Genomic DNA, 26,284 nt, shown 5'->3' on the forward strand with positions numbered 1-26,284 from the left:
TCAGTGCTAAATATGAATTTTTGGAGGAGGGGCGAAATACAGTATCAAAACTTCAAAGGGCCCCGCCCCCAATTCCTTTTGTGGCACACATTAGGCTCAAGTCATTGAATATCTGTGAAGTACGACGTGGGAAATTTAGGAGGCAAAGGTACTTATGCATAGAGGCCAACATTTTAAGACAGGGACGTGGGAGATTTAAAGTAAAAATTCGGGAGAATGACAATTGCCCATTGACTTCTGTTGTAAACGAGCATTGGCATAGCCAATAGGTCTCGCCTTTGGGACCTTATAAGTGTTTAGTTATCCAGCACAATATCCTTGATGCAACAACATCAACTGTTGCATTGCTAAACACTTATAAGGTCCCAAAGGGGAGACCTATTGGCTATGCCAATGCTTGTTTCCCTCGTCGCCACTTGAGAAGAACCAGAAGGAATGAGTATCAACAACTGCGTGGTCCCCTTTTAGCAGCTGAAACTGTGAACTCTCTCCGCATTGGCTGCTCGTTGGAGTAGGGCGAACAGAGGAAACGCATGGTTCCTTTGGATAGCTAATTCACTCTTCAAGGTAACCTCTGGGTACGTCTTCTGTGAACCCCTTTGGGCCGCTAAACCCGCATTATGTACCCCCGGTGGTATCATTAGGCTATAATTTCCAGTTAAACAGCCTCCGGAAAGGAGTCTTTAATGTGCCACTGAGGTCCCACTGTGAAAGTCGTTGGAATGGTGTGTAAACAGTAGGTGGCCATCGACGCTCTCCGGATTAGTGGATTCACTAACGTTAAAAATGTGACCCTTGAAAGCGACCGCGCTGGTAAACGGACATCCAGGAGGCTAGACATCTCGGAGTCGCCAGTTATATGAGTACATAAATTGCGCATCATAAATTGCGCATCATAAATGGCAACATTTTAGACCAAAAGATTTAAAAAAAACTTTAAATAATGGCTACAAAACTATTTTTGTTTTGAGTCGTTTTGCTTCATTAACCCACAATAGGTTTTATGAGGCTTGTTTTAAAAGCTGAAGCCACAAAAACAAGCGCATGACCCGAGTACAAAAGAGAATATATCAAACTTGCTGTAGGATTGTCTGGGTTCCTTGCCAGATAGTTAACGTGGAATTAATGCTTTCGTTGTTTATACCAATCGTTCAAAAAAAAAGTGCAGTGTGCGCTCATGTCTTTGAAACAGAGCAAACTGTAAAATACAAAATATAGTTCACATAAAATGAAAAAAAGCTTGTGTCCGACATCCATTAATGCCACAGGCAAAATACAAATAATAAGTACATGGTTAGTAATTGAAGAAAATAAATAGTTTGCCTCCTCCCTCTCAGATATCACATTTTTACACGTTTAGTTTTTCTTAAAATCAATCAGCCCAAAATTTCAATGTTTACCGTATTATTAACTCAATCACTTTTTGCGGATTTTTTAAGTTGCCCTGGTTTTAAAAAACATAAAGAGTGACTTAAATTTAAACCTACTATTTACTGGAAAGTTGTATAGAAAATAAATGTATTCTACCACGTGGTACTTGTACGGTTAACATTTCATGCCACTGTGAACATAAAATCTCTATGCGGGTAGTGTGTGCATTATTTTAAGAACTGTGGGTGTAATTCAAATGAACCTTCAGACAATCTGGACAGAACGGGGAGGGAAAGGTTGTGGTGTGCAGGTCAAATATAACATTACCCGTTACTGTAAGTGCAATCATCTTTGGGAACAGGGGTCCGTCTCAGTCAGCAGCGTAGAATGCGTTTTTACATAAAACGTCTCAAACTTTCGCATTAGTGAACAGACATGGCAGCACTGTGCAGCCTATTTAGCTTGTGGACGTGGCAGGGTGCATTTATTGCACAGGGTCTCTGCTGAACCAGGCTTCCAGGCCGGCACGGCATGTCAGGTCTTGAACCCCTTCCCAGATTCTACATTCCCGCATTCAATTCTAGCCCCAAGCAGAATGCAAACAGAGTCCAGTGCTTTAATTTCAAAACAAAGGCCCCGGGACTGGCCGCAAGCTGGAGACGGGTGGCCTTGCATATTTTAACATCTAAAACTGTACCAGGACTGTAAATATATTACACTGATTGACGCAGAAAAAAAATCACAAATCCGTGTACGTTCACGATATTATTAAACATGCCTGAGTAAAGTGTTCGGAAAAAAAAACAAGGTTGCGCGGCAGCAGAGAGAGGAGCGCGAGGCAGGCTGCTGGCAGCAGGCGTAGATGCGTGCGCCTCGCGTGGGAGGCGGGCGGCCTGCGCGATTCACTTGCGGCAGCGATGATTGCTACCATACGTGGCGCGCGCTCCCGCAAGTGAATCTCCTGACGTGCACGGGTTGCCATTGAAGGCAATGGAACGCGTGCACGTGCTTGGCTGAAAAGCCATGGCGACAGCAATAGGTCATTTTGCCTATGTAGCGCATGTGCGCTGCGCAGGCGAGACCTAAAAATTCAATTTTAGGTAGTAGACTGCTAAAATAAAGCCATTTGTAGCTTGAAATATCGGTAGTCTCCCACCTGAATTGGGTCTATCGGCATGTTTGCTTATGGCCAGTGGCATATTGATTGGTAATCATGTTTCCGACCTGAACCCTAGGGAGCCACTGGGAGTATAACATACGATAGATTCTTGAATAGACTGGACTCCCATGTCCTTCCCTTGTTTCGTGTTTACGCACAGTACTCAGCAACATTATCAAAACACAGGATTTTTTAATACCAGGCAGCCGCGGCCCTTGCAGGTAAGAGCAGTGGTGCCGGGTGGGGGTATTGCAATAAACAACTGCGAGGGAAAATTAATTATTCATTTAATTATCCCTCTTCATCGTCTTTGGAAAAAACCCCACCCAGCCCCACCACTCTTACCTGCCCGGCTGTGGCTGATATAACTTACCATGTGTTGAAGGACAGACCGTGACCACATACCCAGTGATAGTAACAGGGTTGCATTGGGATCAAAAATTGGCCCAGGAACCCTTAAAAAATGTGGGCCAGTGTTAGAAAAGGAGGGGGGGTTCTATAAAAGAGGCATGTTATCTTAACTTCACTAAGATTTAAAAAATAATACAAATGTTGCCAGGTTCATTTTTACGGATTTGCTCACAATGGTGAGCCATACCTGAATATAAGCGAGGTCACTTCTGCTGAGGCTCCTGCCCCTGCTCAATCTGCATACATTAATGGGCCAACTAAGCAAGAGACCAGGAATTACACCTCTGCCCTGTTGGTAAAAGGGAGTTAAAAGAGGCCCATCTGCCTCCGTAAAGGCTGCATAGGCCCCCACTTGGCCGGTGGCAGCATCTGAACTGCACGGACACAGCCCATATTGGCCCCCGCGCTGCCCAAAAAAGTAGCCCACAGCTAGAACTCGAATTCTGGCCCACTGCACGAGTGCCCGCCTTACCAATCTGACCATGGATATTAATGCAGAATGCGGGAGGCAGGACTACATTTCCCAGCAGCCCTGTGTCCCGTAATGCAGAGTATTCACAGGTCACATTACGGACCTCGCACACAATAGCAAATAGAGGAAAGGTAATGGAAAAGCCTCGTCTATTCTCCCTTGTAGCACATCATATACCGGACGTTGATTACAAAATCTAGGGTAATGACCTTATATTAACAAGGATCGCGGGAGGTGGAACTAAATTTCCCAGCCGCCTGTGTCCCTGTGGCACGCAAAATTCGCAGGTCACATGACAGAGCTTATTGAAACCGAAACTCAATTTCAAAACAGCTTGGTCCATGAATCCAAGGCATGTGGGGAGCCAAGTAGGTGCTAAGGGCGGGCGATGTCCTTTGATGAAGTAAGATTTCGGGCATTTACACCTTGGGACCAACAGGAACTTGAGGATGAATGCAAGTTCCCTATACCCTTTTCCCATTATCTCCTTTTTCCTCAGCATGTGATAACAGGGATCGCCCACCCCATCTGCCTTATGATGCCTAAAGAGTAAATGATACACAGAGGTCAAAAGATGGCCCCTTCTTACGGACACTTGTGTGTGTGCATGTTGTTTATTGTGTATCACCTTAATTTGCCTTATTGCGTGCATTTTTAAATGATCTTTTAAATGGTTTTCATGTCATGCAATATACCGGGCGATGCCCTGTCAGCGTTATAGGGGAGTGAACTCACATGATTGCATACCAAAGTATGTTGTCCAAGGAGAATAATATACTATTATGTAAAGGGGCAAGAATCAAACCCTTGCGAAGGTATATAACTTTATCTACCTTTTCCCAGTCTAGTGGTCAGTCCTCTGTGGTCTGTAAGTCACATGCATGCTTCTTGTTGTATGTTCACTATGTTTGATAAAGTGTTTGCATTCTCAACGACGAAGTGTCGGGATTAGACATTGTTTTTGCTCCTGAAGAAAGCCTGCTGCCCCTGAGTGGCACACAGAAGGATTAAACATGTCGACCCACTGATATTACAGGTCCAAACACCCAAAAACATCTCTTTGTTTTTAATTTTGCCATAGGACCTAAAATGAAGTGATGATCTAGAAGGCAATTTTAATCCACACCTAAAATCCCTTATTCTTAGTTAAGAGCTCAGTTTACAAACTGCGTCAAGCCCACCCACTTACACTAGGTGTATTTGATGAGGATCCTGTGATGAAGCATGCCACAGGTAGTACTTGTGGATGAGGATCCTACTAATATATCTAAGACATTCCTCGATCCCACTAATTCATCTGGGTGTTGATCTTGCATTAATCTTATGATATGTTAGGTCCTACAAACTGATCCTTCAGAGTCAAGGGATGACAACGGTTAAGATTAACCCTCTCTTGTGTAGTCATTTATTATTATTCGAGTTGCTGAGGGTTCCGCTTTTTAAGTTTCTCACTCCCCCTCAATATGTATATATATATATATGCAGTGCAAAGCAACATGTGCAAAATGTCAAGGTTCTGGGCCCTCTCAATGGCTGCTTTCCCTCCTTTAGTGGGATTGAGTTGCTACTGTTCCAGCGCTCTAACAGAAATTCTTTATAAATGACGTCACAATCTACTACTACACTTACCAATCAAAACCAGGCCCATAAGAAACAACAGAGCAGCTGAAACATGAGGCGAATGGATCTGATATGTTGTTATTAAACTCTTTTCAATAAACAAGACCAGCTTGTCATTTTAAAAGTTTATTTTAAAATTCTCAAATTTGCATAAACTTTATTAGTTCTTTATTAATATCAAACATTTAATTTTAATAAGTATGCTTTATTGCATTAATCATTGGCTCAAAATCTGGCAGTTCAACATTGAATGAAATAATGAATTTAAAGAAAACATGGCCCTAAACCCTAAGTTAGCTTTCTGACCTGAAAAGGAAAATAATGAATAAACAGTTGAATGCTTACAAGTCCATGGAAAATCGAACAGCACTTCGCCCTCAGGAAACAGTCAGCCCCGATCCCTTCAAGAGGCCAATTTGTATACCCTATTTGCTTGCTAATCTAACTAAAATGTAATTCTTTCTGAAAGTTCAGCACTCTGATTGGTTGCTGTCTGTCAGACCACCAAAACCACCTCGTCCTGGGTGTAAGCGTCACCATACTATTGTTCATTGACATAGAGTGACATCAGCTTCCGAGTGTCTTTGCAACAAATTAAAAAGTTGCTTCTCTGACTTCCACCAGAGCTCGGCAAAATCATCCCTGCCATTTCCTCGGCCTTGAGAAAAGAACATCCAGAGCAGTTCGTGAACAAGTTCCATTGTTAGAGGAGCCACAGTTTTTTCTTTTAAATGTCAGAGCCACAGTCTTTTCAACGAAATAAGCTAAACAAAACTCTTCATGGAAAGTTTCCAAGATGACAGCACTTGGCTCCAACTCTGCACACGTACAGGCCGACCAACTTTTCTTCAGAACCAGAACCAAAGTTAGGCCTCAAACCACATTTAGGCCTATTATTTAAACAAACACAAAAAGAGTGATTAATTCAGGTAAAACAAACCCTTCTGTTACCCACCCTTCCCTGCTAGTGATTAACCCATTAATAAATGACAACTAGCAGAAGCAAACAAATAAAGCAGCACATAAAATATCTACCATTCTTCATATAGTCCAGCTTTATGAATCTGAAAGAATTAAAAGATGATTAAATGTTTCACAGACAGACAATCACAACATAGGACAAACATGTAAGCACATATAATGAAGCACATGCCTTGGATGATCAGCCGCATATTAATAGTGACAAAGACAATAGGACAGACATAACAAACAAAACAATATTAATCATGTGTTACAAAACAGACTTGCAAATACAACATAAGCACATGTAATTAGTTCCCACGTGTTCATGTGTGGTGCAATCTTAATCTAGGTTGGATTAATCAAACAAATCATGCAATAATTCATTAGTTGATTAGTTCATGTTATAGGGAATTGAATCCACAAGTCAGAATAAAATATTTTCTGAAGCTCGCTTCATCAACTCCCTCATCTGGTGATTTAAAAATCACCAAACAACACACAAAAATTTCAAGAAATTTTCACCCACTTTTGGAGACTACACACATTGAATTCTTTCGATATTAGTCTCCCTAAACCCCAGTTTCTGCTGTCTGCTCATCTCTTCCAAACTGAAGCCTGCGCATTTCCTCTAACTCATATTCCTTCTCCTGTTCCTTTCTGAGTTTATAAATTCTTCTCTTTTCCTTCTGATGCTTTCTCCTCTTGTGAATCAAACAACTAATTTTTAGCAGCATTATCACTATAAGAATGACAATTAATGGATAGAGCACTTTGCCAATGATTGAGCTACCAATTTCAGAAAACCAATCTTTGATAGCCTCCATTCTCTTTCCAATTTTCTCAGTAAAACTTTCTTCCTCCATGGGTTCTATTTCTTCATGAAAATGTGTAATGTTTTTAACAAGCAACTCTATATCCCAACTTTTGTCAGGTATATAAGTACAGCAATGTTGGACATGCAAGACCCCACAAACTCCTCCCTCTTTTGCAAGCAGAATGTCTAATGCAAGACGATTCTGCATAACCATGCTTCTGGTAGCAACAAGTTCTGTGCTAACCAACTGGAAACCACTTGCAGTATCAGTTGACAATCTATCCACAATTGTAGAAATTTTTCTGATTTTGATTGAATTCATAGTAATTCCCACCATAGGAATAACAGCACCAAAGATGTCTCCCAGGATTTCTGAAAAACGTTCTCTTTTGTACCTATTCAAATGTTCACCAAATTCAAAGATACCCTTTTCATTTCTGTCAACATGAAATATTTTTGGAAAGACCAGGCCAATATAACATGTCCCGTACCAGTGGTCTGGAAGACTAAAATATGCTTTATTACCACAGATAAAATAAATCCCAGGAAAAATTGGATCCTTACCACCTTTAAATCCCCAACCCCCTGTGATAAGATAAGTATCCTCACATTGACTAGCACCCACAAAAAGATTAGCATACAACGTATTGTCTCTTCTAATGCAAAATTTACCACTAACTGGTTCATCTATGTGAATTGCAGCATTTGTGTTAACACCATTTAATTTAGCATCCTCCATTTGCCAGTACTTAGACTTAGCATGCTTTAACATCTCATTTCTTTTGTAAACAGCCCTTCTCTCCTCAACCATGTTCAGGAAAGTTTTCTCTTCAGCTCTCATTTTGCAAGTTAAATTATTTCTATAAGCGTATTCATAATTGAGTTCATTAGTAACTAAAAAGAATTCCCTCATCTGCTTTGCAGGTCTAACTTTGTTTAAGCTATTTACAATTTTGAGATTTGCAAAAACCTCATCAAAGTCTGAGTAATAATACTCCAGACGTCCAGTTTCATAAAACAAGCTAGCAATCACACTGCAAGTAATGCCATAAGTGAGAGGTAACATATTATAAGTCACACCCTCTGAAACAGAAGCAGGCAATTTTACGCAGACATAGCAATCCTTAACATTCATTACTTTAACATATTCAGATAAAAGCCTTGAAAATGAATTGCTTGAGAAATCTCCAACAGATCTATCTTGATGAATCTCTGGATTATGCTCAATAACTCTGCTAGACTTGCCAGCATGTTTCTCATGTTTAGACTCAACCTTACTGGTTATATTAGTCTTAGATTTCTGTTTATTAACATCAAAAGGAATGCCACAGCTAGAATTAACCAAAGTAGAATTAATAATATCACACAAATTGAAGTCATTTTACAACATCTCTTAAGAATCGAACACCTAGAAGTATCTGATCCAGGCATTCTAAAAAAAAATTGTAAAATTTTAAATGTGAGTAGTGAGTAGACTACAAACTATATCCCCCCTTAAAAAAAAGTTTTTTATTTTTTTTATTTATTTTTTTTAAATAAAACCCTAAACAGCTTTTCTTCGACCTTGTGTCACAAAAACATTTGCTTTTCCAACTAAACAACTTTTCTTCGACCTAAAGTCACCTAACAAAATTTTTCTTCAGCCTTATGCCAGAAATCAAAAACTCCTAACTAAATTTAATGACTTCAATCCTTGCCACTGATTTCAGCAATCTCCAAATCTTCTTGGCCACTGGATTCCACCTCAGCACTTGGTGGTATTATGATGTATGTCCATTCCGGAGACTTATATTTCTGATTTGGCTTTATTACTCTTCTTGTTTTACGAGTAATTACTTCTATTTTCTTGTTTTTCTCTTCTTTTTTATCAGAATCACCTTCTTGACTTGATATCTCGTTGACCTGCTCTTTTGATTTTTTCACCAATTTGAACTTCAAATTGTCTTCAGGCCAAATATCCCCTTTTCTCAGGACTTTCTTCTTTGGCACGTTTTCGTTACTTTCAGCTTTCCAAGCTCTTTTTCTGAATTCTCTTATTTCAGAATCTTCATCACTTTTATCAGTGTCTGTATCTGAAACTTCAAATCTGTACCTTGGAACTTCTTTACTCGGCAGCTTCACTCCATTTGGAACAATATCCTTACTGGTACTTGGTAATTCTTCTTCTTCTTCAGAAATCACCTTCAGCTTCCCAGTCTCAGGCCTTTTGCTCTTGTTCACAGAGTTACTCTTTTGCCTTTCAATACTCTGGCTCAGATTTTTGTTTTGTTCAGATTTTTCTGCTTCTTCTGAATCTCTTTTTTCTTCTAGAGACTCCTTTTCAAGCAGATCATCATCAACACCTCGATCTCCAGTTTCGATATTCAGATCTTCTTCATTCAAGTTCTGACTCTTTTGTAGATCTTTCAGATGTTGATTATTTCGCTGATCATCAGAATCAGGATCTTCTGGATCTCCTTCTGAATCTGAATCAGTTGTTGTATCACCGTCTTTATCAGGATTTTCAGGAGGTGGCACACGAATTGTATGGCTTGGATGAATCCACCTTTTTAACCCTTTGCACTTGATCGCATTTGTTGTAATTAGAATAACCTGTCTTGCTTTCTGCCACCTTGGGACTAAACAGTTTCTTCTTCGATGAACTTTGGCAGGTCAAGCATCTTTGGCAAAGTGACTCCGCAATTATTCTAAACTTTGTGTTAAACCATGTTTCTCTGAATAATCTAATCATGGAATCTCTTCCTAAATGTCCTGGACCATGATACATCCGTGCCATATCAGCAATCATGCAATCCGGCATTACAGGCCTTCCATCTTTGTGTACCCAAATTCCATCTTCTTCTCTTGGTCTACACTCACTTTTTAACCATGTGTTTTTCTCTTCCTCACTTGCCTCATCTTGTAAGTCTTTTACTTCCTGCCATGTTTCAACTACAGAAATTAGCATGAGAGAATTCATTGTGTGACTTTTGTCTTTTTCCAAGTGGGTGTTGTTTTTAGCACAGTACTTTGCAATTTTATCTGCATATGCGTTTCCTTTGGTGATGTAATCATCACCTTTTTTATGAGCTGCACATTTAACTACAGCAATTTGTTCTGGTAACTGAATGCCATCAATCAATCTCTTGATCAATTTTGCATTTCTGATTGGTGTTCCTGCAGAAGTTAAATAACCTCTTTGGGACCACAGTTGTCCATAATCATGAACAACACCATAACCATATTGACTATCAGTCACTATGGTTACTCTTTTGCCTGCTGCTTTTTCACATGCTCGAATTAAGGCAATCAACTCTGCAATTTGTGCAGAACAAATTCCATTCAGAGGTGAACCTTCAACAACATCTGAGACTGTGCACACTGAATATCCTGCTCTTAGAATCCCTTCATCATTTCTCAAACAAGACCCATCTACAAAATAGATTATGTCTGATTCAGGTAAAGGAACATCTTTTATGTCCTGTCTTGGTTTTGTGCAGTAATCTACAACATCCAGGCATTCATGATCAATGTCATTTTCGTAACTTACCTCAGTAATAACTCCATCTGGTAATAGTGTGGAAGGATTCAAATTTACACACCTTACAATTGATACATTGTCTGAACCCAGAATTGTTTTTTCGTATTTTGTCAGTCTGCTACTTGTCAGATGCTGAGTCCTGCTTCTGGTAAGTAGAATCTCAACTGAATGAGGTACATATACTTTTACAGGAAACCCCATAATGATTCCTTCACTTTGGTCAAGACTTACACTTGTTGCGGCCACTGCTTTTAAGCAACCTGGCAAAGCTTTTGCAACAGGATCCAAGACAGCTGAGAAATATGCAATTGGCTTTCTCAACTTACCATGTCTCTGTATCAAAACAGACAATGCACAACCCTCCCTTTCACAGCAGTAAAGTTCAAATTCTTTTTCATAATCTGGCATACCCAGGGCAGGAGCTTCACATAAGCTCTTTTTTAACTGCTCAAAAGCTTCCAGTTCAACTTTTGACAAGGTAATTGGATCTTTTACATCTGCTTTTGTTAATCTTTGCAAATGTTTTGCAATTACTGAAAATCCACTGATCCATTGTCGACAGTAACAAACCATTCCCAGAAACATTCTCACCTGTCTTTGAGTTGTTGGTGGTTGAATTGCTCGAATCATTTTGATCCTCTCAACTGTTACTTTTCTCGTTCCCTTTGCAATTCTGTGACCAAGATATTTCACTTCTTGTTTACAAAATTGCAACTTTGCAGGTGACACTTTATGTCCTTCATCTGCCAAACGATTTAACAGGGTAATGGTATCAGTAACACAATTTTCTCGTGTTTTGGCTGCCACAAGCAAATCATCGATATACTGTACCAAAGTGGAATTACCAGGCAACACCAAATCTTCCAGGGATTTCTTTAACAACTGATTAAAGATAGATGGACTCTCAGTATACCCTTGAGGGATACGACACCATGCTAGGATCCTATTTTGGAATCTGAAAGCAAAGATTTGCTGGCTTTCTGGGTGTAAGGGAACAGTAAAGAAGGCGTTACACAGGTCAATGACCGTGTACCATTCTGAATCATGTGGAATTTGGTAAAGAATTACTGCAGGGTTTGGAACAATTGGACAACATGGAACAACAATCTGATTGATTTTTCTTAGGTCCTGAACAATTCTATATGTTCCATTTGGCTTTTTAATACCCATAATCGGTGAATTGCATGGGCTGCTCTCAATTTCTTTTAGTACTCCTTGACTTATAAATTTTTCAATCACTGGAATGACACCTTCAATTGTCTCTGCTTTCATTTTGTACTGAGGAACATTTGGAAAATCAATTCCCTGCTTAACAGTGATTTTTACTGGATCAATATTTTTCATAAGACCCATATCATTTCCTGTTAGGTCCCAAATTGCTGGATTAACTGGCTTTTTGAGCTCTTCTGGCAAATCATTTTTATCGAATACAGGAAATAATGACGTTTTCTCTTCTTCAATCATTAGCATAGTCAATTTATAAAGCCCATCTTCTTCTGCTGTTTGCATTTCAATGCCATCTGGTGAGCAATATATTCTGCAATTCATCTTGCACAATATATCACGACCCAACAGATTCACAGGACTGCTGTCACAAACTAGAAATCTGTGTTTATCTTTGTAGTTCCCTATTTCCACTCTTACTGGTTCTGTCAAATTTGTTTTAATTTGCTGATTAGCTACACCTACAACTTGGATGGACTCACCAGAGAGAGGAAGGTTTTCTATTTCTGCTGATCTAACAGTAGAACGAGTAGCACCTGTGTCTACAAGAAAAGTGATATCTTTGTCATTCACTTTACCATTAACAAATGGACCAGACTGATCTACCTCAAGAGTGGGTCCAAGCACGCACTCTTCCTCCTCTCTCAGGCACCGTCATGAGTAATCTTCTGAAGAATCACTCTCTCCTTTGTCTTTTAACCAAAATTGAGAAGCATTTGACATGTTAACTTTTGATACATTTTTGACTAAATTACTTCCACCGAAACCTGTTTCAGGAGAAAATCTCTGTCTGTTAGCACTACCAGGGAATGGTGCTTGAGGTATCTGACTCTGCTGAATTTGATTCTGCTGTACCTGATTCTGCTGCTGAAACTGGCTTTGCTGTATCTGGCTCTGCTGATTCGCTACCTGTCGCTGTAGCTGTTGCTGTTGACTTAACTCATTCAGCTGCTGTTGTAGCTGTTGCTGTTGCTGCGAATTTAACTCACACTGCACCTGTGGATTCAATGAATTATTTTTGAAATTTCTGGACGGGTTTTTACACTCTCGTTTCCAGTGTCCAATTTCGCCGCAATTAAAACATGGGAGCTTTTGTTTCAGTTCTTTAACATTTACATTAAATTTTGGCTTATTATTATAAAAATTCTTTTTGAATTTCCCTTGATTCTGCTGCTGCATAGAAGCTAACTGCTGTTGTTGCTGTTCTGCTACCTTCACTTGTGCCCACATCGCCTTTTCCTTGAGATTTTTCTGCTTCACATCTATCTCATCACTGCAGTATTTTGCTTTTCTTAGGATATCATCAACTGAAAGTGCTTGCCAGCAAACAATTCCATTTCTAATCATGTCTCCAATTTCAGGTCTCAGGCCATATACAAATCTGTATATAAAGTGGCTCATGTCTTTTTCACTTAATTTTTCATAGCCACTGTATTGTTTAAAGACTAACAGTAACCTTTCATAAAATGAATGAACTGATTGTTTTGGTTCCTGGTTTGTTCTGTCAATTTTAACCCAATCCACTTCTTTTGGGGGAATTTTCCCTTTCAACCAGTAAATCACTTTATTATAAATGCCTATGACATCTTTTGCTGGTGCACCTGAAACCGGATCTCGAGGAGGTTCTTCTTTTGGCCAATCTATAGAAATCTTGCATTCTGTCCAGAGTTCTGATGGGACAACAATGTCAAAGAATCCATCTAGATCAATCCACAGAACTTTTGATACTTTAATAAATCTGTCTACCTGTCTGTACCACTCAACTGGCTTTTCTCTTAACCTTGGAAAATCATTAGTAAACAGGAGAATATCCTGTCTGGACCAAGGAACATGCACATACCCTCCTCCAGCTATTTCTCTCATTGGAAATTCAGAAACTACATAATTTCTTAATTTTTTATCCTGATCTTTCTTAGACCATTTCATTCTCCATTTACCTAATTCACCTAATTTTCTGAGAAAACCTATTAATTCTTTTATATGTGTTATTCTTCCTGTAATGTTTAGATTGTCAATGTCCCTTTCAGAGAAATCCACTCTATAATGTTTTTGCAAATGTTTCTGTTTACTCAAATCAATCTCTAATTCAGCAGCCATTTCTTCCAGTTGTTCATACCTGTTTTTTGTTTTCCACTGAATACTTTTACAGATGAACAACAATTCATCATCTTGATACAATTTCAAATTGTCAGTACCAATTGTGCCAATGATCAATTCTTCCAGATCAGCTTTTAATTTAGCAACATCAAGTTTTTTATAATCAAGAACTTCAGGACTCATTCCATTTTGAGATAATTCCATTCTATTCAGACTTTTCTCAGACAGACCTGAATCTGAAACTGCCACTGATGGTGCTTGTGAACTTGACAAATTTCCATTTAATGTTAAATTTGGCATCATAGATTTTTCTCTATGAATCTCTGAAAGTTCCGAATAAAATCTCTCAGCAACCTTTTGAATTTCTGCATTTAATGGAACTGTCAAAGCTGTTTGTTTATTGACTCCTTGATCAAAAACCGGTACAACAGGACCAATAGTAACTGGTACCGTCACTGCTTCCATACCCTTTGTCAATTGTTGAATTAAATCTTCCTTCGCTTTATTGTAACTAGAAATTTCTGGAATGTTAACAGGTATTCTCTCTTGATTTTTTACAAAATTATTTTCCTGTGGGACTCTGCTCTCTCTAGGTGTATTACAATTATTTACTGATCTTACTCTTTCAGGTAATTTCAAAATTCTGGGAGAACCTTCTTCAACTTCTCTAGGAGGTGCACTTGGAGAAGTTTCTGTAGAAACTCTCGGGGTAGATTGGGAACCTGCTTGATAAGGTGGCGGTTTGTGTTTATTTGCATAAATGTCTTCTAAAACTGCATCATCTAATTCCTCATCAATTCTCCTACCAGCTATCTTTTCTTGTAAATCCTCAGTAATCATTATTCTCACTGGATATAGACCATCATACATGTTTGCCTTTCTCCAGCGTTTTACTTTTTCCTCATGTGTTTCTCTATTTACAACATATTTTGAATATTTAGGTGCTGAACACTTGCTTTCGCGTTCAAGTTCCATCATCTCAACCTCCCATTCAACTAAGGCTTCAAATTGTGTAGGTCTTGGCTTTGGCACAAGATCCATCATCTTTTTCCTTAAATTTTGTAAATTTTTTGAATTAAATGACCCATCTTCTGGCCAGGCTAATACGCCATCATTTCTAGTATAATGCATCCAATTATCAAACCAAATTACAGTATGATAGCCATATTCACCTTCCATATAGGCTGCAGGTGTTTTGTACTTATGAAGTAATTTACCACCACGCGTTTCAATTTTCTTGTCAGGTTTAAAATAATTTTTCACCTTTTGAAACCATGAAGGCTTCTTCTCATAATCATCCCAATAACTCATGTTTATGATACAATGCTATTCTGTTAAAGAGGTTTTAACTGTTATTACTGCTATAATTTTTATTTAATTTGCAATTCTAATGATAACTATTTATTATTTGCTTTTTATTTACTAAGCTCTAATCACCTTTGCTGTTGTTAATTAATCAGGATAGCTGCTTGCTGTAATATTTAATACTTTATAGAAATTCCACTTTTTAATGTTATGGCTAAAATTAGAAACAATCAGTTATTAAATTAAAGCTCTGGGCATTACCAGCGTAGAAAATTAAACACTCGACAAAAGTATACAATGTGCATCAGCACAACAAGTACCTGAGCTAATTAACACACGGCTGCTAAAACGCTCAGCCAACCACAGCACTCACCAAGCCTCAACCAATTCGGTCGCAGATTGACAAAGTCCAACTACACAAAATTCTGACCAATCAGGTCGCGGCTCCTCTCTCGTGACTGCACACGTCACAACCAATCGGTGCGCAGCTCCTCCGTGACACTCGGGACCAAGGAATATTCAATGGGAGAACCTCGCCCAATCAGAGCGCGGCTCTACCTATGACGCGTCGGCGTTTCCACCAATGGGAGCGCGGCGGCTGACGCAGACAGCCGCTGCAGCTGACAGCTCTCCCACTCGCTCCTTAGCAGCCCCCCTCCTTCACAAAATGCTTCGCACTCGCATAAACCCTAATATGCTTCCTCCCTCAACAACAGCGCGATTTCAACGAAACCAAAGCAGGAGCCTTTTTCTATTCTCATATATCAGCTGATCCACTGCTCGTTATATATCAAACTGAGGACACTCACAGAATATCAACAACGTGCCCAAATTAAACACAGCACAGCGTTTCAACCAATCAGAGCACTGCCCCAGTAAGCTCAGCCAATCTCAGTACTGCTGTACCTATATTATCACTGCTGCTATTGCAGTCTCTCCTTTCGTGCTCCAAGCAACACAACGCTCGCCACGCGCGATATACAATTAATCAATTCAAATCAATAGCACGATCTATGACAAAGGTAGAACTCAGAACAGGAACATCCGCAAAAGCCAACAACCACTTTAAAGTATCAATCACACCTCAGCCAATGAGAGCGCTGCTTTGTTCTGACACTCCAGGACACATCAACCAATCAGAGCGCGGCGGGCTCTGACGTATACAGCAGCTGCGGCTGCAGGCTCTCCCCACACACTCTCGCTCTCAAAATAGCCCCTCCCTTACAATTTTTCGATCGGGGCACATTTCAATGAATTTAAATAGCGCGCAATGTTTTTTGAAGATATTTAAATAGCGCAAAACACTTTCAATGCCTTTTACTTTACCCAGAAGGGTTTAAAACATTTTCCAATTACTTATTAAAAATGCAATTAATAACTACATAAAAGGAAACCCTTTGTCTGCTTCTCTAACAAAGAGATAGTTTTATGCATACATTCAAGGATACGTGGAATAGACGACGCTATTCTCACAGAATAGTTTCATTTGCCAATAGAGTAATTCTTACCCTACCCTTCTAACAAATCTCAATCATTCACACACTTTCAAACAAGAAAACCCTGATCATACACACACGAAATCTTGGCAGGACTTGAACCAACCAGAGAAAGCGTCAGGCGTTGATAAGAATAGACAATACTATCTTACCCTTCACTCAAGCTTAGATAAATCCTACTACTCTTTTCACAAAAAGTTTTAAAACAGGCTCACCAGGTCCCTCTGCTTAATGCTACAATTTCATAGGCAATCCTCACTATACATTCAATCAGTCAATCTAAGGTCCCTAAACTTGTGTTGTACGTCCACAACACGTGATATATTCTATACCACAATTTTGAAACATACAAATGCACTGTGTAACTCTTCTAGCTACACTACTCTTGCCATGGCAAACCAGGAATTTTTTCACACTGCTGGAAAAAACCCTAAAGATTACATACTACACATAACAACCTGACAAAATCAAGATCAACATATGTTAGACATTAATCCTATGAATATCCCAACATATATGTAACAATCAAGTCAAAAACAACATATAACCGTCTGAATGCTACCAAAAATTGTTCCAGCGCTCTAACAGAAATTCTTTATAAATGACGTCACAATCTACTACTACACTTACCAATCAAAACCAGGCCCATAAGAAACAACAGAGCAGCTGAAACATGAGGCGAATGGATCTGATATGTTGTTATTAAACTCTTTTCAATAAACAAGACCAGCTTGTCATTTTAAAAGTTTATTTTAAAATTCTCAAATTTGCATAAACTTTATTAGTTCTTTATTAATATCAAACATTTAATTTTAATAAGTATGCTTTATTGCATTAATCATTGGCTCAAAATCTGGCAGTTCAACATTGTATGAAATAATGAATTTAAAGAAAACATGGCCCTAAACCCTAAGTTAGCTTTCTGACCTGAAAAGGAAAATAATGAATAAACAGTTGAATGCTTACAAGTCCATGGAAAATCGAACAGCACTTCGCCCTCAGGAAACAGTCAGCCCCGATCCCTTCAAGAGGCCAATTTTTATACCCTATTTGCTTGCTAATCTAACTAAAATGTAATTCTTTCTGAAAGTTCAGCACTCTGATTGGTTGCTGTCTGTCAGACCACCAAAACCACCTCGTCCTGGGTGTAAGCGTCACCATACTATTGTTCATTGACATAGAGTGACATCAGCTTCCGAGTGTCTTTGCAACAAATTATAAAGTTGCTTCTCTGACTTCCACCAGAGCTCGGCAAAATCATCCCTGCCATTTCCTCGGCCTTGAGAAAAGAACATCCAGAGCAGTTCGTGAACAAGTTCCATTGTTAGAGGAGCCACAGTTTTTTCTTTTAAATGTCAGAGCCACAGTCTTTTCAACGAAATAAGCAAAACAAAACTCTCCATGGAAAGTTTCCAAGATGACTGCACTTGGCTCCAAATCTGCTCACGTACAGGCCGACCAACTTTTCTTCAGAACCAGAACCAAAGTTAGGCCTCAAACCACATTTAGGCCTATTATTTAAACAAACACAAAAAGAGTGATTAATTCAGGTAAAACAAACCCTTCTGTTACCCACCCTTCCCTGCTAGTAATTAACCCATTAATAAATGACAACTAGCAGAAGCAAACAAATAAAGCAGCACATAAAATATCTACCATTCTTCATATAGTCCAGCTTTATGAAACTGAAAGAATTAAAAGATGATTAAATGTTTCACAGACAGACAATCACAACATAGGACAAACATGTAAGCACATATAATGAAGCACATGCCTTGAATGATCAGCCGCATATTAATAGTGACAAAGACAATAGGACAGACATAACAAACAAAACAATATTAATCATGTGTTACAAAACAGACTTGCAAATACAACATAAGCACATGTAATTAGTTCCCACGTGTTCATGTGTGGTGCAATCTTAATCTAGGTTGGATTAATCAAACAAATCATGCAATAATTCATTAGTTGATTAGTTCATGTTATAGGGAATTGAATCCACAAGTCAGAATAAAATATTTTCTGAAGCTCGCTTCATCACTACCTAGATAGTTGACTTTCTCCTCCTACTAACACATTTGGAGAAACATATGAAAGGGATGGAACCTTATATGGTAACAGCTGTAAGCAGGCGGAAGAACTATGAAGTGAAGGCTGTGCATTTTCTGGAAGAACACAGCAGGTCAGGAAGGTATTGTTCCCCTCAGATACACCAGACTTCTAGTAACAGCCTAACGGTACTGTTATATTCCCGGGTTAGGCCCATGTAGAGAAGCAGCTTATTTCCTAAATTGTTCTTACAAAGAACTTTCCAAGCTGTGACCTTTTGCCACAGCTTGGAACACGACAATGTTGGATTAGTTTTTCTGAAACTAAACTTGTTTTACATCTAGCTTCGCACAGCATTATCATAAATACCCTGAACGTCATGTAAAAGGCTTCTTCCTTACTACTTACAAATTTCATCACTATCTTCATCCACGGGGTGACAGGGCTATCTACATATTCATTGAAGATGAACCACCTGATAAGTATTTTCTTTACGTGGACTGAGAAATTCCATTAATATACCAAGAGCACGTTAATTGGTTTAAAGGTGCCCTACCCCATACAACAGAACATATGAAACTTGGTCCGCTCAGTAGAGAAGGAGCGACTTGGCCAGTCTTAGGTTCATACACACCACATCCAGACGTTGCTGCTCTAACACCAGAAAGAATGTGTAAACTTTACAGAATTTTTTGTAATGATTTACAGAAATCTAACACAATATCTAATGAGTACATTAGCAGTGCAACCTTTGGGTGCTGCTCAGGCTACACAAGCACACATGGCTACCTCAGGTATTAGCCCACAAGCACTTAATACGATTATGGGAAAAGTTCCTTTCAGCCGGGAGCAAATCCCGTTCTGGATAGCACAAAAAACAGCACAGCTTGAAGCAGTCTTCCCCCATATGGGCCCACAGGAAAAACACAGAATACCAACAATTTGCTTGCCGATGGGGATGGCTCCCCAGTTAGAGGATTGCGCCATTTGGGGTAAAGTCTTTGCTGCGTATACACCAGAAAACATGGTAACCCTTCAATAGCCGTCATACCAGATGTAGAGAAACAGATTCAGAATGAGTATGGGGCAGAGTCTGCCTTAGATCTGGGAATGAAACTGATGGGCAATATTGCCCAGGTGTCTACCATTATGTTGAGTAATATAAAAGAGGAGGCAGCAGTGGTGGCTATATGCCAGGGCCTGAGGGAATTTACTCTCGCCCAGCAGGCGTGTGAATTACCTAAGTTTATCGAAGATATATATGCCTCTTTAGGCAGAGATAATCTGGGAGCCAAACCTGAGAAACCAATAGTTAAGAGTAGCTCTGGAAGAGATAACTCTAAGAAAGCACCTGATTCTTCAAAGAAGAAATGGGATAATAAACAAAAAAATAAACAAAACAAAACACAGTCAGGAGGTGGGTCTCCTCAAAAGGAACACACCGACCAAAGATATAATTTGTGAAACCGTGACAATATTAGAAAGCCTGATAGGTATTAAGGCTACTGATACACGTTCATCTCGTTCCTTTCAGGAAACATCCAAAAGGCGTTTGGAGAGAGACGGACGGTCAGAGTACAGATCGGAAGAGCGTGTCAAGCTGAAAAGGGAGACACATCGTTCTTCAGTACATAATTAAACAGGAAGATAAACAAAAGACTTCAAAACCTTAATTTAAAAAGAAGATGGTAGCCGGTATTAAAATTAGAAATGCCCAGGCTACTGAGGACTCTGCTTCTGAACGGGGAATGGGCAGTGACAATGCTGGACAACGGGGCAGATGTCACCATAGCTCACCAGAACCTGAAGGACTTTCTGGGAGGAATAGCGCTGAGTGAACATATCACAGTGGAAACACCTGATAGAAGGGTAAGTGTCCTACATTGTTTATACAAAATAACGCACCAGATGGAGGGAGGGGCATACCCAGAAAAGTGAAGGGTCTCTTTTGGGAGAACCTGATCTACGGTTAAGAAATTCTTTTGTCCAAAAAGGATTGGCCACCTGAGTTTGTAATGGATTCCCCAATGTGAGAAGATGTTAGTTTACCTACTTTTTAAGACCTCGTACCAGAATCAGTTAAAATATAATGCGCGTAGGAGTTGGAGTTTGCGTTAACTCCTGCACTTTACCACAATCATGTCAGGTGGGATGAGGAGTCACCACATCATGAAATCCCATTAAAATCAATTCCTCAAGCTCAGAGACAATACCCGACTAAACATGAAGCAAAAAAAACAAGTCAGGAAGTTCTTAGATCAACTTGAATACCAGGGTTTGATAAAGAGTTGCACCTCACCTATGAATAATCTCTTGTTTCCAGTAATGAAACCTGAAATGCATATTAGCTAGTCTTAGATTATAGACATTTAAATGCATCTACAAGTACTTTTGCAGTGCAGAATGCATAGAGTGTGCCACTAATGAATAACATTGTGCAGAAGAAATACAAAACTACAGTAGACATATCAATGGATTTTTCTGCCAAAATATAGCGCCTCGAAGCAGATATTTGACAGCATTCTTGGTATTAGGCTCTTAATGCCGATTTTGTCGATTACCCCAGGGGCATAAGAACAGCCCAGGGCTGTTTTCAGCAATGGTACAGAGTTACTTCATTTTGATGAGGAGGCATTTTCCTGCTCACCTGCGTTACAAATTAAATTAAAAAAATTGCCCACCTCAGTGTCCTATTTCTAGGGTGCGAGTTGTCAATTGAAGGCAAAAGTTTGGTGGCACAATTTTTTGCTGCTCCAACCACCAAAGACTCTGAAAAAACTACATTCCATTTTAGGATTCTTGAATTATGGCAGGGCACACATTTTGGATTATGCAGAAAGGGTGAAACTTTTCTACGACTTAATTAGATTTGATTTTTCAGTGCATCATTGGACACTTGTACTTTCTGTACAAGCTGACAAGATAGCTTCCAAATATTTACACACGCATGTCAACACGTCTAACCTGGTGATCCGCATAGTTGCTGGACCAACCGGGTACACCTACATTACTTTTAATAAAGGCGATACAGTACATTTGTACACGATCGCTGAAATGCATTTTGCACCAACTGAAAAGAATACTCACAGCAGTATAGTCTGCTGTAGTGAGAGAAAGAGAGCACTAGCACAGGGGAAACTCATAATTGTTGTAACCACAGTACCGACCTTGAAAGACGTTACAAAGGCAAGCATTCGAATGCTAAAGTACTACAATGGATTCAATAGGCTAACTCTCTCACTGCAACATATGTAGATTACAGATACGATTCTACATTACAAACACATTATTCCTGCAGTATGAACAAGAATATCCTCTAATGAATGAAATAATGCCTCTAGATCAATATGAATGTATCATTTGCATCGATGGAACTGCCCTGTCGGCTGTAGGAACAAAACAACTATATTCTGCGGCAAGCGCAATTGTAAAAGGGCGTATGCAGAACAGAAAGTTTCTTCCTGGAAAAACCCACACAGTCTCTAAGAGACTGTACGGCGCAGCTGGCAGAACTAAAAGCCCTGATACTGGCACTACAAAACACGGATCATAAATTCCCCACACTAATTTTACTATGTCCAAAAGATGCTCTGGGAATAAGTGGCAAAGCTGAAAGAAAGCCTGCCACATGCTCATGTTATTTATACATTGAGTCATCAACGTGTTGGTGTTCACAATGAAAGGCATTCGATGTCAGATGAGTCCATCAAGGCAACTGTGCGTACTGTTGTGGTTACTGCAATAACACACTCTAACACAAGGATGGATGAAGCAACGATGATAGCTGTCAATGCCACGTGCAACAGGTCAGTTCTGCTGAAACGCTTTCCACTCAGGTACTCCCACAAATTAGATGTGCAAAACATTCTGTATGCTCAAATTCCAGGAGTGGGGGATAGAGTAATACTAAACACTGATCGCAGATTAGGATTAATACTAGCAGCACATGAGTGTCTGGGTTCAGCACATGCAGGGATCACTGCTACAGTTTCACTACTAAAGCAGCGCAATTGGTGGCCAGGTCTAACTAAACAGACCAAGGACTTTGTCCTCAAATGTGGCATGAAGGGCTCCACAGTAGCACGTCCAACATAAATACATTTATTAATCTCAGAAAAAACTCTCACATATGTCTATTTGGATCACCACAGCCCCTTACACTCTGACTGGGCTTACAATTACAGCTTTGTGGCAGTGGATTCATGTTCTAGATTCCTATGAGTTTGGCCCAGCGCTCGGTTGATGCTCCAACTGTTATTAAGGATTTTCAAGTATTTAGTGAGAGATACGCAATTGTCACACTACATTCTGACCAGGGACCGGCGTTTAGCTCACGGCTTACAAAGAAGCCATGAGAAGTTTGGGTGTGGCCTTGCAGTACTCCTCGCCCTATCATCCCGAGGGAAATTCAGTTGTCGAGAAGAAAACCCGTGGCTTATAGCAGTCCTTAACCGAAAGGATATTAGGCTTGGGTGGCAGTTGGGTCAATTACCTATATGTGGTCCAGTGGGCACTAAACAACATGCCAAGAAAATCCCTGGGGGATCATACACCTTATGAGCTACTGTTCGGGGGAAGATTGTGGGTACCTGACCTTAATAGTGTCAGCACAGTGACGGCTGAAGCACCATTTGTCCTCAATAATCGTTTGGTTGTATTACAGGACCTAAAATATTACACAGCTTTACAAAGCAATGTCCAAGTAAAACGTAGTGCCACTGGGGAAGTGAAAACAGTAACAGCAATACCTGTCTGGGTTCCAGAGATTTGGGACCTGGTCAGAGAGAAAATAGTGCACAAGAAAAAAATTGGGCCATCTAACAGAGCGCCTGTACCTGTCCTAGCTGTTGAAGGAACCAGAACTGTCCTCCTTCCTCATCTTGCTGGCTGTTGAGACAAAAGGTTTGTCTCAATTGATCTGATCAAACCACACTATGCGGCCGATTCTCAACAGTAGGCCACGTGGGCTCCTGGGTAGGCACTGCACTCCTCTTGCTACTGCACAGGACGTTCGGATAGAGGCTTTAATGATGACTGAAGACCCCCCTTTTTAAAGAGAAGCTGTCAATGAAAATGAGATGATGCTTCTCCCTATTGAAACAACTACAACTGTAGATTCAACAAGTTCAGAAATTTCAATTCGAAAAATTGACGTCAATGTGAACATGCCAGAGATCGAGTCGCCTCCCAGTTCTACAAAATACTGCTGAGCTGCCAAGAATAGTCCAGACGGCGTCTGGCTACTTACAGCATTATAATGATTTCTCATTGGATCCAAGTGAACTTGAGCTGCCGACACCGCCTCTCCCCTTCAAGCTTTGATCATATGCTTTCTATCTTTGGCTGAAAAAGACTTACTTTGTTGTTTGCTGGATACATCTATAGATTACAATTGGCATACGTTTGCTGATACTTTGGATTGGTATAATAGCTGTCTATTTCCTACAACTGAATGGACGCTTACTCCCAAAACGCTCTGCAGTATAACTTGTGAAATTTGTTCTTAAACCACATGCATCATCACACTGTTAACTTAGAGTCTTGTCCCTGGTCAACATTACAGCCATTCCAGTTCCTCAAGGAATTGTATGGGACACGGTATCGAATCATGTATATGGTCCTACTGAACATTTGAAAATTCTTTATTTGTTCAAAATTTCTTTAAATGACATTATCACCTCTAGTACTTTCTCTGATGATTGAGACATTGAAGCTGTGTATAATTTGCTTTCAGATTTAGATCAATCAGCTGCATTTTCAAACGATGAATTGTATGATGGTACAAGTAACTTTGGAGACTTGTTCTGTTACCAGCATTATGGTCACCGTTTTTTACATAAACCAGTTTCCCATGTGCTGTTTATAATTACACACAATGGGAACACTGCCTAAAGGTAGTTCAAAAACATTTGCACATGAGTTTGCATATTTTTCAGGTTTTGAAACATGAGACCCAGCCTCATATTACAATAGGCTTGCACCTACACCTGCAAAGAAAATATGCTAGCAAACACCAAGCTGATATACTCTGCTTTCTTTATTTCCCAATTGTCTACACAGGGTTTTGACTTTTCGAAAGACACAATAGACACAATGTATATCTGGGGGACAAAAGAGTGGCAGGTTCAGGGGACTGGCCTTATTTAGAGCATGTCTCATACCACACCAAATGATTTTCCTGAACAAGACAGTGCAACAAACTTGATGTTTGGGTAAAGCAAAAACAAAGGATTTGAACACTCCTCATATTTCTGCCTTCTCACGTTTCGAGAACTGGCACCACTTTACACACTTTAGTGAGGATACAGTAGACACCACAATACGGAATGGTTCTTTTAATCCCAATTGGATGGGTTGGTTGGTTTGGATTGTGGACACAAATAGCTGTTTATATAGATTTCTGGGTATAACCGAAGGATTTAGGATTAATAGGCCTGATCAAAGATATGTACGGTCAAAACACTCAGGGGTGGTGACGTCATATAGTGTTGGGAAGTTATGCCTAGATTGGCTTAAAACCTTGACACTCTCCCAAATGAAGCAACACGTGTCCCTTCTTTCTGATGATATGGATCTCAGGGATTTTTTACTATGTCCCCGGAATCCATGTCAAAAGCGCTTTTTGTACGAAATATACAACAAGCTCTGGAAGATTTATCAGTCAGAAGGTGCAGAGAGATTGCGCAAGATTGATAGGGTTAATTAAGAAAAGGTTTTGGCTGTGGTTGACAAAAGTATGACTACTTTATAATCCAGAACTTTTTCATTGGGCAACATAGTGTCTTTCATGATTGACATAATAAAGCAAAGCATGTCTATATTACAACATGGACAGTCACAATAACGCTCAATAGTAATACTGAGGTGGACGTTACAAATGTTACGTTCTGGCCAAGTGCCATGGTGTTACATCAATAGTTCAAATCTGTTTTCAGCATATGATCTAACAGAAAGACAGACAATGGAACGTAGAGATGTTAAATATACCATGTTGCACATTGAAAAATTAGATCAATTACTTTTACCATGTCTGAGACATCAGCCATTGACTGGATTCATGGTTACATCACCCTACTAGTCACGACCTTTCAATTCCAATATTGTCTCCAATACCAATACATATAAAGCGATATAGGAAGGACATGTGCACTAGTATTGGGAATTACCGTTCAGGCATAGATGCAGGAATGGGGACACAGACGTTTTTCTTTAGTGGCTCTGACTGTGAAGACACCTTAAGAGGTTCCTTGGTTGGGAAGGACATTTCTCTCCATTGAGCATGCAATGCTTCAATGGTGAACTTGTCTTGTTATCTGAAGGGTTCCTCAGCTACTGTGATTCATCCAGTGTTCAGGCTGCTCTCGAATGGGAGCTATTTGATCCTGAATGATCAAGGTTGCTGCAGAATGTAAGCAGGCCTTCGATAAATGTTTACAACATAACATTTGATGACCTGAGCAAACTGAAATCCATGCTTTTACAGAAGGATGTGGTCTTAACTTCAGCCAAAGAGACATTTTATCTCCAAGTTGCAAGGTCCTTGTCTGTGCTCCACACTAACTTCCCATTACATTTTGGGGCGCTGGTCAATTGTATCTTTAACATGTCTGCTACAAAAGGAATAGTGCACTTTTTTCAAATGTATCAATTCTGGTTTGGTTGGCACCTTTCAGACAATATTTGGAGTTATACCATCTTTCATACACTCTGTGTTGAGAAGCGTTTTTAGAGCGCTGCCGCTAGTCCTGCTATTTGTGGCGGGAATTCAGATTTGTTTTCT

Source organism: Lissotriton helveticus, chromosome 3_1 (assembly GCF_964261635.1).
Source record: "Lissotriton helveticus chromosome 3_1, aLisHel1.1, whole genome shotgun sequence".
NCBI lineage: Eukaryota > Metazoa > Chordata > Amphibia > Caudata > Salamandridae > Lissotriton > Lissotriton helveticus.